This window comes from Corvus kubaryi, unplaced genomic scaffold (assembly GCF_017639235.1).
Source record: "Corvus kubaryi isolate FWS band 111438036 unplaced genomic scaffold, C.kubaryi_AGA036_p1.0 37397, whole genome shotgun sequence".
NCBI classification, from domain to species: domain Eukaryota; kingdom Metazoa; phylum Chordata; class Aves; order Passeriformes; family Corvidae; genus Corvus; species Corvus kubaryi.
In genome coordinates, this window is record NW_024581136.1 from 18,354,168 (window position 1) to 18,369,345 (window position 15,178).

The following is a 15,178-nucleotide window of genomic DNA, read 5'->3' on the forward strand; positions in this document are numbered from 1 at the left end:
ACAATGGCCCATGGTGTGGTGTCCACAAACCATTTCTACCAATGCTGCTTCTGCACCAGAGCCCTGATAGTTATTTTATGTTTTTTATTGTAAGTTTGAATCATTTATACAGGGAAACCTGAAGAGAATTTAATTGAATGTGGCTCAGTTTGAAGAATGTGAACGCTTTTCTTAAAGTGCTCTGAAACAGCCTGGAAAAAAATCATGCTCTGTTGTGTTATTTTTGTCTGGCTACTGGAGCTTGCCAAATACAAATATACTTTCTCCTCTACTATATTTAATTTTCCTACTTATATTACATTAGAGTTACTATTAAATTATCAGACAGATACATCATCTGTTGCTTGAAACACAGCTGCTGTTATTTGCATTTAGCTGTTAGTGCTGTAAAACTGGTTTTTATGGTCACAATAAGAGCACCACTGCATAGCAGAAAGAACAAAGAGGTTTTTTTTTTTTAAAAAAAATCCCAGTAACATTTGAGGCTGAGAGGTACCAAATCATCTGGTCTACTTCCCATCATTGGCCTTGCACGGGTTCATTCTCTTTTGGCCAACCTGTTAATGAAGGTTAAAGCCTCATTCTGCCACGTTTTGTAGGTGAGGTGACCTGAGCTTCACAAGTGTTCGACCTCAGAATCAGGTAAGAAAGGAGTGTGAGACACCAGACTTATGACAACATTTTTGGAACAGAAAGAGCTGCAGATATAGATACAATCCTTCCTCTTCTGCCCAGCACTCCCCATTTTTTCCTTCCTGTCTGTTTTTTGCATTTTTAAGATGACTTTTAGGGCTTGTATCCGTTTAAAGGATGACAAGTTGCTTTTGTTGTGTATTTCTTCTGAAGAAGGTCAAAATGGGAGCAGAAGTGAGGGCTCTTACTACTTTTTTTCTACTTTTTACTACTTGGTAAAAAGCAAATATTCTGGCCTCCCCTTCAGCACAGATCATGGAAATGGCTTAAATGTGGATGATGAAATGTTAGAGCATCCAGGGACAGCCCCTACCTGCTCTTGATAAAGCCTGTGGGAGGCTTGCCAGTGAAAAAGCACATCCTGTTCTTAGTGACATTGTTGCACTGTTTAAATGACTTTGGAATCCATTTTATAAAATGTGCTTTCTGATGCAGAGTCTTTGCTCATCCCTGTAATGGATCCCAGTGCCTGCCTCTGCTCAGCCGATGGAACAGCCAGGATTTGCAAAGAGGGGCGTGGAGTGCCAGGAGCTGCACTCCTGTGGATGGTTTGTTAAGAGAAGAGCTCCTGGAAATAATTTCCAACATCTTTCAACTGCTATAAACTTCCTCAGGTGTAAGACACAGGGTTCAGGCTAATAAACTGCCTGAGAAAGAGAGATCTGAGGAAATAATCTTCAAACAAATGTTCTGGTACAGGGAACAGACTCTGAGACTAGGGTGAGCTGGTGACTGGCTTGACTTCTGTTCTAAAACCTTTTTAAATTACCCAAATTTTACAACTCCCTGTCCATCTTTTCTTGTTTAAAGTTATAACTACTAAAACAACTTCCCAGATGTGCAAATTTCATTGCTGGGATGCATTGTCGTTGTCAGGCCAAAAGTTCTCACATTTTGCTGTCTAAGTTCTTGTGCTTATTTGGAGTGCTTGCAAGATTAATGTGGGTAGAAATAAAATCTTCAGCTTGGTTGTAGGTAGACAAATATTTCCCATGCAGGAAGGTGTAGTATTTAATAAGAGAGTGGTTAGAAATCCATCTTTTCTCCTGTGATGTAGCCAAAAGTGGGAACACTCAAACTGGATGTAAAAATGGCCTTCATGTGGCTCTACTTCCCTTTCCAAACTACTTGCAGGGGAATGCTTTGAAATTTCATGGAATCAGAGTGATTTGTGTTGGAAGGGACCTTAAAAACCTTTTCATCCCACCCCTGCCATGGGCAGGGACATCTTCCACTATCCCAGGTTTCTCCAAGCCCTGTCCAGCCTGGCCTTGGACACTTCCAGGGATGGGGAGTCCACAACCTCTCTGGATTCATGTCTTGTATGGGTTTGAGATGGGAATGGGAAAAAAACCCCACAACATTTTCCATTTTGATTGGGGTACAGTATCAAACTTCCATTTCCCTGTCGATACTAACCAAGATGATGAGATTTTTCAGCTTTCAAGCTGGAAAGCTTCACAGCCAATATGGAAAGACATCATAAATCAAAAAACCATCCTAAATCATTGCTAAATCAAATGGATTAGAGTTTGTGCTGTTTGTAGGAAATGCAGGATGGCTAGAGCCCGCAACCTGCTTTGTATGGAATGTTTTTGTTAGTTTTCATTTTTAACAGAGGGATTTAAGCAATTTCAGCTATTTTCTGCTGTCTGATTAAGAACTGCTTAGATCAGGGAATAGGCTGGAGGTTTTCGGACTGGTTCAACCATGACACCATTGCTCAGGCCAAAGTTAAGACACATTAACTAACCATAATGATAAATAACATTCAGAGTTATGAATATTATTATTGCTGAGCCAGCTTTAATTTTACTAAGAACTTTTTAGGCCTGGTTGGCAAGAACCTATTTTCGTGGAAAATCTTTGAAATTAGACCATAACTTGGATTTTAAAGGGTACTGGAGATCATCCTGATGTTTTACAAACTTTGTGAAAAAAGATTTAATGTTCTGAGGAGTTTCAAATGTTGTTCACTTCATCAAAAACCAATACAGGAATGTGATGGTTACCCTTTATTTTTTCTGAATTGCACTGGGGACATGAAGTATCTTTTCATAATTTACCAGACGTTTATAACATGCAGCACTTCAAAAGACAGTGTTTTATAGTTACCTGCAATTCCCTTCTGCAGTACAAATTAAAACTTGCTTAACTTTCTTGGATAAGCATCACCACATAACATTTCTTATGCTGCATGATGCCTGTTTGGAAAGTCAAAATAGCTTCCTAGGGAATATTTTTCATGTTAATCTTTCTACCTGAATTTATTTGGCAGCGTAGTTCTGTGAAAGTTGATGAGTTTGCTTATATAACTGATGTGCACAATGCTTTGAATATACCGATAATGTCCAAGTAAACCATTTTCCTTCCTCTTCCCTCAAGCATTTTCTACTGAACCTGTAAAAATTGGGAAGTTCAACCCCTGCATTAACAGCTCTCGTGTTTGCATTGTTCCTACAACAGAAAGCTGCAGAAATAAGAACTCTGAGGCAGCACTAGGACCAGGCTCATGGCACAGCATGGGGGGAGTGCTTAGAAAATCACACCAGACAGACAATTTACAACAGTGGGGGTTATTTTTCACTCCAGGACTTTGATTTGGCTGCAGGGTTTTTATCAGGACTGCTTTGCATGGCATCTACATTTAATAAGGCAGCTGAAGAATGATGAGGCTGCTTTCCTGGCAATTTTCTAAACAAAATAGAATGCTTGCTGCTCAACAAAAGCTTTTTTTCCCCCCCCCCATTTAGTCAAATATCAGAAAAAGAAATAACTGCAGAGTTTTATTAGTTGCAGATTACTTGCCCAGACAGCTGTGCTCTCAGCATGTCATCAAAAAATCCTGGTCTCAGAAGCTGAAGCAGCCTCAGAAGCTGATCAATTTAAACACAGAGCAAAAGTTGTGGGCCACTCCGAGGTATTAAGGGTGTTAAATGGTCTGCCAAGGCACGGGGACATCACTGTCACAGCACTGCAGCGATGCCTGCTCCTGCTGGGATTCTGTTCCTGCAGTCTGGAAAGGCAGAAATCGGCTCAGTAAGGGCAGTGATGTTTGTTAACAGTTCATCCAGGGAAGATGTCTAGGGCCAGGTGTCCTTTCCAGGTAAAATCTATTGGGAAGGAGGGGGAAGAGCTCCACTGAAAAACTCTGATCCCTGAATGGCATCTCCTTTGTGTTCTTCCTCCAAAACAGGCAGCAGGGCCAGCTTGGGTGGGGCTTGGAACAACCTGGTCTGTGGCAGGCGTCTCTGCCATGGCAGGGGTGGGACAGGATGAGCTTCAGGTCCCTTGCAACCCAAACCATTCCATGATTCAGTGGATAATGGTTATGGAAAGGCTACAAGGGATGAGCAGGTTTGTTGCTCTTCTCCTGGAAGCCCCAGTTCTGTTCCCACCATTGTTGCCTGTGCTGTTGTTGTGTGACCCTGTCCTGAAAGTCTCAATTTCCCCAAAGGGTAACAGGCCTTCGGTTAAAACACCTTTAAAAATGTCTTCTAATTTCCTAAATTGTCTCTGTGTGAATGCAAATAAGCAAAGGAAGGGAACTAAGCCTTGTGAGGCTTGGTATGAGCTTTGTTTCAGGTGAGAATGTTCTCTTTGTCAATTCAGAGTGATTTTCAAAAGCACAGTAGGATTTCAGTGTTGGACAGCAGGATTTGAGTCAAAACGAGACATTAAATGTGGATATAGGCACAAACTTAAATGAACAAAGAAACACTCGTAGAATTTTTTTCCTGACAGAAATAGCATAAAGGAGCTGGATGCCTGTTACTGGCAGTAGTTGTTTTCCTTTGATGAGGCTAAATTGGACATGAGTGAATCCTTCACTGGCAAAGTTTTCCTGTTTCCAAGTGTTCTGCAGCCCCTGCAGCACTGCAGCTCAGGATGCAGAGCACGAGCTGGGTAGTGGTGCCCATCTCACTCATGCCAGTGACTGTTTCCAGGGGCTCAACAAGTGCTTGAGGAAAAACATGCTGGAAATTCTAATTATCCTGGTTGGTGCTATTGCTATTTCATCTTAATTAAAAAAAAACAACAAAAAAAAGTAATGTCTCCTTTTGGTGACATCCACTCAATATTTGACTCTTCGTTTTGATTCAAATTCTGTTGTCTTACAATTCACAACTCAGCTAAGTGTTTATTTTCATGAATGACACCCAAGGCTTTGTGCCTGCAAGTATCACTGCATGAAGTGGGCTATTTAAAGCAAAATCTGTTTGCTTCCAAGAGAAGAACAATGCTCTGAGTGTGAATGATGTGTCAAAACGTCAACCAAATTGTCACCTGAATGTGGCAGCTGCTCCATTCTGAGGTTGGCATTAAATGAAAGATAACTGAGGAGTGTTGTAGCTGGTTTTGTTTTGCTTAGTGAAGGTGTTGGTTTGATTAGAAATGCTTTTTCAGGCATCCTCTTTGACAGTAAACAGCCAAACTTTTATCTTGGTTTCTGAATAAACTGCCCATTGCCAAAATCTCCTGTGCAAAATAATGTTGTGGGTGTTGGACACCACTGAGACCTGGCCCAGTTTCCTCCCACGTTCTCCTGTGCTCTCTTTCCATATTCTCCAACCAGCCTGGCTCCCTCTCCTTCCAGTGGTGCTAATCAGGGTGCAATCTATTACAAGATAAAGCAATTAAGTATTTGCAACTCCTTCTCCTTTTCCTGTATCCTCTGTTACAGCATTTAGTCCTTGCTCCTCAAACTCTGCTTCTTGTCCTTCATCTCTTCTTGTCCTTCCCGTTGCAGCTGGTGATGAACCATGGAGGGAGAGGAGAGGAGACAACAAAAACCCGTGGCTGATTGCACAGCAGAGTTGGACTTTAATGGTGAGTTTCCTGGATTTGGGACTTTTTACAGAAATTTCTGGTCTCCAGGACTGAGGTATCCAGGCCTCTTCCTCCACCCCAGCCCTTGCTGCAGCCAGGGGAAGGTTCTGCTGATTTTGTCTGGATTCCCTGCTGTTCAGCAGCACCTTGACCCGTGTCCCTCAGCAGGCTCCTGGCTCCAGCCTTTGTTTTGTGCATCAGAACCCCTCTTTGGCAGGCAGCCCTCAGCAGGGAGCCTGCTGGTCCCTTCCTAACACTTGAGATCTGTCTCAGCTCAGGAAACCCAAACAATCAATTGCTGTTCTTTGGTGTGGGTGGCAGCCAGGGACTAAAAGCTCCTGCAGGATGCACACATCACGATTCCTCTGTATCAATCCCAACCTCAGGTGTGTCCATTCCATCCAATGAGGGGGATTTACTTATTTTAGCTTAATAGAAATGCAACAGCAGGTAGACAAAGCCCTAATAAAAGTAATTTCAGTTCCAGGGTATGTTTTAGAAGATGAGGGGAGCTGGGAAAGGAAAAATAGAGAGAAAACCAGAGTAAATTTACTTGTGAAGATGCAGAGTGTGTGGGTGAAACTGAGGGCCTGTTGTGTATTTTTTATAGGGGAATCAAATTTAAAATAGAAGGATTACATATTGCAAGAGCAGGGATGTATTTATAGATGCTTAACCCTGTGTTTGTGTGTTTTCAGCTGGTGTGTGTGTAAAAGTAAATGGCTTAATAAATGTAAATGATTTGTAGCATGATTTTGGGCTAGAGAGCAGCTTTAGTATTATGACTTTGGTCAAATTCCCTTCTGTTTCTTGACATAAACCAGCCAGAATGATGGCAAAACCCCACAAAACCAGGCACCACATCTGTAGCTGAGTTTTTCTAGGTAAATGATCTTGCAAAATGTGTTTTCTGTAGGGCTTGTTGGACTGGGTTGACCTTTGTAACAGCTTTATTCTCTTCAGCATCCTTGAGTTTTGAGACAAATCAATAAATTGAGCAGGAACACTACACAAAGACCAGATGGGCTTCACCCAATACTTGCAAGGGAATTAAAATGTGAAATTACCAGCCTGCTGCTGTGGGACACCACTTAGATCTGCCTGGGTGCAGAAGGAACAGCAGGGAGGAACTCTCACACCAGCCTTTGTTTTGGTGTGTAGCTGAATTCAAATCTGACTTAGTACAGCATAAAAAAAAAATAAGGTGCTCAGAGGAATGGACAAACATATGTTGGGGAGTTACCTGTGTTACTTTTATGAAGATAAACAGTACCTGGAAGATTTTAGGAGAAGTTAACAAGTATATGGATGACATAATTTACTTATAATGTAAAGATTTTTCCAAAAAAGCCTCTTAAAAATGATATAGAAGCTTTCTAGGAAGTTGAAAAAGCATTGGATTAAAAATCAGGCTTTTTAGGCATTCAAAACTTACTGACAAAGAAGAGGAACTCAAGGATAGATTTTCATGTGGAGGCCAATTCCAAGGACTGAACAAATGTGGCCTGGAAAAGGAGGTAAATAGGTGCCAATTTGTTGCTGATGCAAAATGACTCAGAATATTCTAATTAAAACTGGTTGTGGGAGCTTGCAGAAATTCTTGTGTGACAGAGGAAATGGAATATTGATGAATGAATGGCTGTGGGTGGGAAGGAACCTTAGTCAAAGTCATGGCTGAGTTGTGAATTTGCTGGCTGGGAACTGATGGTTGTCTGTGTTCCCTTGGAGATGTGGCTGAGTGGCAGTCGAGCTGCCACATGTGGAATTCCTTCTGGAGCAGAGTTAGGCCACACTGTGCAGCACACAGCTCACTGGGGATGGAATGGTGGAAGGAGAGTTCAAATTCCCTGCCTGTTTGGGAAGAAAATTCTCCGTGAAAGGCCTTATTTTGCAGGCAGCATGTGATTTGGTGGTGGTGGTGAATTTCTTTTTGCCATCTATAGCATGTTTGGGAGGTGCTTCCATAACCTTGCTGCTCTAAGAGTCAAGTTGGAAACTTTGTTCTACTTCCAGGTTAACTTTGCTTTTAATTTGGCTGTCAGAAATGTATTTATTTCTAAAGAGAATTTTTAGTTTTAAAGGATCTTCTCTCCCCATCAGTGCTTTTCTTTCCAGTCATTGTATCTAATGAGAGGCAGCAATTAAAACCCCACATTAAAACTTTGCTAAGCTGTTCAAAGAGAGTTTCTGGCAGGAGATCACCCTTGGTCCTTAGAATAGGATGTGACTAATTCACCTTTTTATGGCTCCAGCTGTGTTTGCTGTAAAAGCTATGGTGGCTCCATTGTTTAGTAATGTAATTAAATTTAGGAGAGGTTTAATGCAGCCAATCCATGGGATGAGGCAAATTACTCCTGAGATTCCTTGAAGACTGACTGTATAATGCTCATAAAATTCCTTCGTTTCAGAACTTCTATGACTTCACATGGATGTGAAATCTGGCACTTGGCAGAGCCAGAAGGAAACATCTGGATGCTTTTGATCAAAGATGCATGTGGAAAATGAGACTGCAGAGCATCAAGAATGGCACAGTTTAAGAATGAAACTCTCCTCAACAGAAGTTGGTAAATTTGGGGGGAAATTTGCTGTGCAGTTTCTTATTCCTTCAATAAAGCTTAATGCTTGTACAGAACATTCAGATAAGTGTTTTAAATGCTGGGGTTTTAAGACAGGCACTGAAGCTGAAATTTATCTAAAATTAAGAAAATTAGCTGCAGAATTGTCTTGTGCAGCATGTGGCAGAACTTTAAGTTAGTAAATGGAAGCTAAATAACTTTCTCACAATCCAGTGTTCGGCTTTCTGTAAGAGTAAATAATTTCTTTTAGGAGTAGCTGAGTAACTGGAAACACTCTGTCTAAGCTAAAAGAGTGCTTTATCTTACATTGCTTTTTGAGTGCTCTATTATGGTACAAATCTAAAGCTATTCAATAAATTATAAAGAATTTTTAAATTATTTTTTTTCAGGGGTGTGATTTCTGTAGTTTCCTGAGCACACAGAGGAGCAGAGAGGACCGTCTTTGCCCATTTGCTAGAGAACAGTTGATATTACATTTGACAAGCCCATAATCCAATTTATAGCCAGTTTGCTGCTGGCCACCTGTGAGCAATTTTATTTTGTGGCTTTTTGTTTTCATCTTGAGAGCACTCATTTGTCTGTGGAGGATGATTCCCTTGGACTGGCTCAGGGTCCTGGGCCCACCACAACAGCTGGGTACTTAATTCAGACATTTGGAGTTACTGAATCCTGATTTTTGGTAGGAGTTTGTCTGTAGGACGAATCCTGAGCTCAGAAAATTGCTTTTCGTGCTGTGGTGTTTGCTACCATTGTCCTGGGAAGGTGAAGTTTTGTCCCAGTGCATGCAAAATGAAAAGTAAAGTAACCTGACTGGCTGACTGCTCTTCTAGACAGTAAAATGAAACAGTCCTTAGCTCCTGGTAGTGGTATTAGCAGTGTTTTCTTGATTTAATAATCCAGACAAAATGATTTTATTGGTTCAAGTTTCTTTTTGGGGCTTTGGGAGTGGGTGACGGTGATGTGGTCCTGCTCCTCTGATCTCCAGCTCAGGTATTTACATTTTTTCCCTTTGTTCAGTCAGTGTCCCAGGCCCTGGAGTGCCAAGGTCAGCAGGATGCTGGGGAGGCTCTGCTCTGGCTCTTTTTCATCACCTTCAAACACTTCAGCTCTTCTGCCTGCTCAGGGCTGGGCTGAGGTTGTTGTAGGGGCAGTGGATGGGGGGAGGTGCTGAAATACCACAGACAGGTAGGATGGGTTATTATTCCATTGGGTATCCTGCTTTATCAGCTCCTGCTTGGGCACACAACTCCTCTGACTTACCTGTTGCCCTGCTGGCCAAAAATATTCTTTATTTATATGTAAATTTTTGGATTTCTTTCATAGCCAAACACATCTGTCTGCGGATGACTCTTCAGGGTTCTGTTTTGGCCTGTGGAGGTGTGAGGTGGGTGTGACATTTGCCTTCTGAAAGCTGAGATTTGTGGCCAGTGTCTAATACTGAATTCTCTGTGTCTAAGCTGATCATGTGCACAAATTCTCCTTTCTCTGTGACTGAGCATCTGCTTCTGTGTATAACAGAATTGGGGATTTCAGAGTGAGGCTTTTGTAAGTGTTTTATATTCAGATTCAGGTACGATAGCTGAAGTGTAGGGAGGTGTCTGAGCAAATTGATAAAATTAAAGGTGATATTTGAGCAGAAATCTAAATTCTACTCTCTCACCCTGTGCACTGTTGAAGTGGTTGATGTTGTGTTGATGTCCAGGTAGCACCTAAAGCAGGGGTTAAACCTGTGCTTGGAGTTTCCTGGAATGAAATTATGTTTAGGAGGGCTTAATCAATTACAGAGGGGGAATTTGCATTTGCATTTCTTTAGATCAGTGATGCATATTTTCATGGTGTATTTTGAGTGTTGAGATGGAAGTTGAGACTCTGTTTTGTGGAAAGAAAATGAAATAAAGGGAAGGAACATGACCTGAATTAAATAAGTCTATTCTTATCTTGAATGATAAAAAGAACAGGGAGGACTGGTTGAAATTCTGCTCTGACACAAAAATTCTCCACAGACAGACAACTAAACCTGAAAGCTCTCTTTCTGAAAAAGTTATGGAATGTCCTAGTTGGAAGGGACCCAGAAGGATCATCGAGTGCTGAGCCTGCACAGGATAGCCCCAAAAGCCCTGAGAACCCACGGAATCCTGTGCCTGAGAGCACTGTCCAAATGCTTCTTGAGCCTAAACCCAGCCCTTTCCAGCATCCGCAGTCCAAAGCCTCAAAACAAAGAGCAAAAGGAAGCAAATTAAAGTGTAAAGCTCATTTTACAGCGCAGACAGAGGTGTGAGCATGCTCTGTAAATTCTGATTTCCTGGGTGGAACCTGCTCAACTGCCCTAAAATGACCCACATATGATCAATTTAAAGTATGCTCCAAAAGAGTCAAATCTGGGAACAATTTTCTGCTTTTTATTTCACTGCTGCTGCAGGGTCCTGCTTGAGGATACTGCACAACCTTTCCCCTGGCTACAGAGAAAGGTGAGGAGAGGACAAAACCTGTACCTGGCTCTTCAGCAGCGTGAGGCACATGGCACACAGGTAGAAAGTTGGAAAAATAATGGAAACTGAAGCAGCAACACGTTGGCGATGGGGGAGCTACAAAGGGGCCTCAAGGCAGCCCTGCTACCTGATAGAAAATCAGCCACAGCTCTTCAAATGCTGAAACAAATGAAAAATCCACTGTCAGAGACAACACTGGGTGACGTGTGATGGACAGCTCGTGCCATCAGTGCTTAAAAATTTTGGACACATTCACCTCCATGCTTTTATAGAAACACCCACCTGGACACTTGGCTGCATGACCACCAGTGATAGCACTCAGTGAGAGCTCTCCCTAGGAGTCAGCTGTGGATTTGGATTCCCCAGAAGCACAAGTTTGCCTGACTTGATATTTTTTAATGTGTTTTATTTTTGCCTTCAGTGTCTGATAGAATTGCTGAAATGAGTGATGTCGAGCAGCAAACTTTGGGATGCCTAGGGCAGCACTCAGGCACACTGAGGGAAAATATTAAAAACCTGTCAGATGGGAAAGGGCTCCTTCCTTTCTAAAGTGCCAGTGTTTTATACACTGCCAGAAACACCTCTGCTTCTCCTGTGCTACCTCAGCTGGTACTGATGAAATTTGGTTTTCACTCACCCAGCTCCAGTCGTTGCTTAAGGGCCTGAAGGAGATGATTACTTAAGTCAGGGAGCAATTTCAGGGAGGTGCGATGTGAGGAGCTTTCTAAGGAAGAGGTAATGGAGTTGGTTTTAACTCTTGCTGTGACAGCAAAAAAATTCTGCCTTTCCTTCAGAGGAGGTGTCTGTGTCTGTCCAAAATACCTGTGCATCTTCCTTATTTATTCCAGCTTCTCCAGTTCTGTCTGTGTAGGGAGTGAGATAGGAAGCAGTCCTGATCTCTTCCAGGAGTAGCCATGGCATTTCTGCCATATTGTCTCATTTCATTTCTCATCTGATTTACAAAGAACCATCTGTGAGTTTGAATAAACATTTAAGTGCAGGGAGTAATAAACCAGTGTTTTTATGGCTGGTAACTTTTCCTGGTGATTGTTGATGTTTATTCAGAGACTCAGACGGAGCTCTACAGAGGCTTTCTGCTGCCAGCCTGGAATGGTGGAGTGCTAAGGCTGCTGTCAACCTTATGGTCTGCTCAGAGTGGTGAGAGTGGCTGATCTGTGCAAATAAATGTCATCTGTACAGTTTACAAACAAATATGTCTGGGGCAGACACAGCTTGAGGTCAATTTAGTTGAGAAAATTTTATCCTAAGGCAATAACTTAAAGGAATGGGAGTGAATAAAGGCAACTCCAAGAACTGTTTGTTGTGTTACTTTTAGGTCCAAGTCCAGGTTTTAGGTATTTGCTTCTGATTTTGTCCCAGTGTTGAACATGGGGGAGAAGAAACCTTACAGAGTCTTTCCCCTCTGGTTGTGGAATTGTTTCTTATTGAAAACAAAGTATAAATTACGATATTAATTGTCATTTCATATTGGGGAATGTAATGGAGGCTTTTTTTTTAAGTGATTCAAAATTTTCTATCCAATCCTTCAAAGAAAGAAGCCTCTTCATTGAAGCCTTTAATGTCATTAAAATTCCTTGACTGCAGTACCTAAAAGTGTTAAGGGAAGAGAAGAAGAAAAAGAGGAGGTTGTTCTGCCATTGTTTGGCTGAAAAGGAAAATGGAGATAGTGTGTCAGGATTCGAGGATTCAAGAATATAATATTGAATGAATGAGAATTCTGCAAATGGCTTCTGATGTTGAAGGTGGTGTCAACCACAAAAGCTGTGCCAGAATTTCCCAGAGCATTTAATTTTGAGGAAAAGAGGTCTAGAAAAAAGGAGTATTCCTTCCTTTTGCAAAAGCAGAGGCAAAGTCTTGAGTACATTTTCAAGAGAGAAGTTGCACAACATCAGTGCAACAATGCAAAATCAATAGGAGATTCTGGAGATGCTCCTTTCTGTAAATTCAGCAGCACCACAGGGGAAAAAGTGCTGAGCCTTTGAAAACTGTAGGAATCACTGCCTCTGAAGGCATGTTAGCAGCATGGCTTCAGCAATTATAATAACCAGCTTTGCTTGGAAACTTGCTGTTAGCATGACTTGCTAACATGATGCCATGAAAACCTTTATAAATTGTGTCCTAAAGGACTGGCATGTGGAATTCCAGTGCCTCCGTGCTGGATTCTAAACAGAACTTACTGCACACGCACACAAGTGTGGTTATGCAGCACTTAATGAGCTCTAATCAAATTCCTGCCCATGGCCCCCTTTTAAATGTGGGGTTTTTTTCTGTAGGTGTCACTGTAGCATAGCAGATAGAAACCACTTTCCTTAATGAAAATGTAGAATCCCCACAGATCTGGAGGAAGCTGTAATCCGGTTTTCTATGCCATGGTTGTCATATCAACAATGAGGTTTCCCAGCAACTAACAGAATATTTTATAGATTTATTTATTTACTTATCCTTTTTAATAATGAACCTGATACAAGAGATTTTTTTTTCCCCTTTATAATTATGTAGCAATTGAGAAAGACTTCCCTTAAAATCATTTACATTTTGTTGTCATGTTAATAATAGCAACGGTTAAAATGAATCTTGTTAATAAAAGGGAAGCTGAGAGGATTCCTGAATGCACCAAAATGTGGCCATATTACGTTACAAGACTTTTTGTATTTCTACTTAACTGATTGCTGGAAGAATAATTTGTGTATATGGATTTGATGGTGTTGCTTTTCATGGCTTGGCTCCCCTTGGTGTGTGTTGTTCTCTCTGCTTTGTGCACTTATGTAATTTCTGAAAGTATTGAACAGGGCTTGCTTTTAGAATTGGGCTTGAAGGAGCTGCCTTGAAACCTGCTTTTTACTGCCAGTATTAATCATAGAATCCTGGAATGGTTTGGGATGGAAAGGACCTTAAAGATCATCTCATTCCACACTTTCCACTCTCCCAGGTTGCTCCAAGCCCTGTCCAACCTGGCCTTGGACTGCTGCATACTCCAGCCTAAGTAAAAATTCCCAGTTGCTGGTGGTCTGGTGGTTAAGGCCCAGCTTTAGTCCTCACTTTCAAAAAGAATTGGGAATTTGGCACTCTGTCTTTATGGCACATTAATTTGGCTTGATTTGCCTTGCTCTTCGTTCTCCTACTCTGCAGGATGCTCTTTTGGGCAGGGAATGGCATGGCCTTGAATCCTCTGGAAGAAGATTGTTTTGACCTGTTTTCCCTTCCCTGGGGGGTTGCTTTAATTGTTAAGCCATTATCTGATATTCTGGCAACCATTTAAAGCCAATCCACTTGCTCTTGTCTGGTAGCTGTGCTTGGAACATTTGGGGTCTCCAGGGTGTTAAGAGCCCCTGTGCTTAATTAGAGGGCTGGGATTTATTCATCTGCTCCTAAGGGTTGGATCCTTCAGATGCAACTTTAAAATCTTCCAGGCAAAAGGGGAGACTTGGTGAATTTCTCACCTAGGCAACGAGTGAGGATGTGGGTGGGTTTTTTTAGGTTTTTGAATGGTGACTTTGATTTAAGCTCTAAAAATCCGTGCAAAGCCTTCAGGAGCTGGGCTTGGCATGCATTCCTAATGGATCAAATTGCCAGAGATGCTGGGGGATCACACTTCCTTGGGGGCTAAAATAAGAGCTGGAAACCAAGTTCTGCCCTTTAGCCTCTCGAGGAGTAGGTGTGTTAGAGAGAGATTTCTTGCACACAAACTGTCTTGGATTTCCACTCTGTTCAAATTACTGTGTAATTTATATCACACCTCCTAATAAACTCTCCCTCTGCTTCCTTGGAGAATACAGCACTTGAAGTTAATTAAATAGAGGAGCTCTGTGAAGCTCAGAGAAACTGGAGCAGCTCTGATTGTCTGACTGTAGGAGATCATCTCAAAGAGGCATTTGGGCACTTATTAGCAAACTGGGAAATTACATGTGAAGAAGCAGGGATTGTAGATGCTGTGCAAAATCTAAGGAAAAATCTTTGTCCAGTTCTTTAAATGGTGTTCAGGGAACAGAGAGGAAAAGAAAAACCCAACTGTTTGTTGAGCAATCAAAAGAAATTTAATCTGTTTCACAGAAATAAATTTACTCTCCCTGTTTGGGCATAGAAGTGGAGCTTTTATTTGCACAGGACAGGCTTCTAAGCTAATTGGCATAGAGGCTGCTGGTTTATATTGGTTCAAAATGCAATATGTTCAGAAGGAGATGTGACAGTCACTCAGGAGCACGTCTCCAGCCTTTCTGTAGCTGTGATGACCTAATGCCATTGAAGGAACTGGAATTGGAGCAACACTCCTGCAGTGCTTTGGTTGTGATACACAAATACCCGGGAAAGGAGGCTCAGAAAACCAGGGACAGCTTCTCTGCAGTTCCATGTGTTCCTGTGGGGTGAGCTGAGAGTGACACACGTGTTTAACTACCTCAGGGTAGTAGTTCTGTGATAAATCTGAATTTTCTATTTTAAGGGAACTCACATGGTGACTTGTTTCAGATACAGGTACGGGTGTCTGTGGTAGCCCAACAATAAATGAAGCTACTTCTCATAGGATATTGGCTTCATGTGCAGTTTGACATAATTATGTTCTGGTGGGTGTTT

At 41.7% G+C, this 15,178-nt stretch overlaps 1 long non-coding RNA gene across 1 annotated transcript; it reads left to right on the plus strand.

The window, feature by feature from the left end:
* Window positions 1-2,025: 2,025 nt before the first annotated feature.
* On the plus strand, window positions 2,026-8,155 carry LOC121671068. The gene is made up of 2 exons (XR_006018374.1): window positions 2,026-5,523; window positions 7,932-8,155. It is a non-coding gene; the product is annotated as an uncharacterized LOC121671068 (long non-coding RNA).
* Window positions 8,156-15,178: the final 7,023 nt, after the last annotated feature.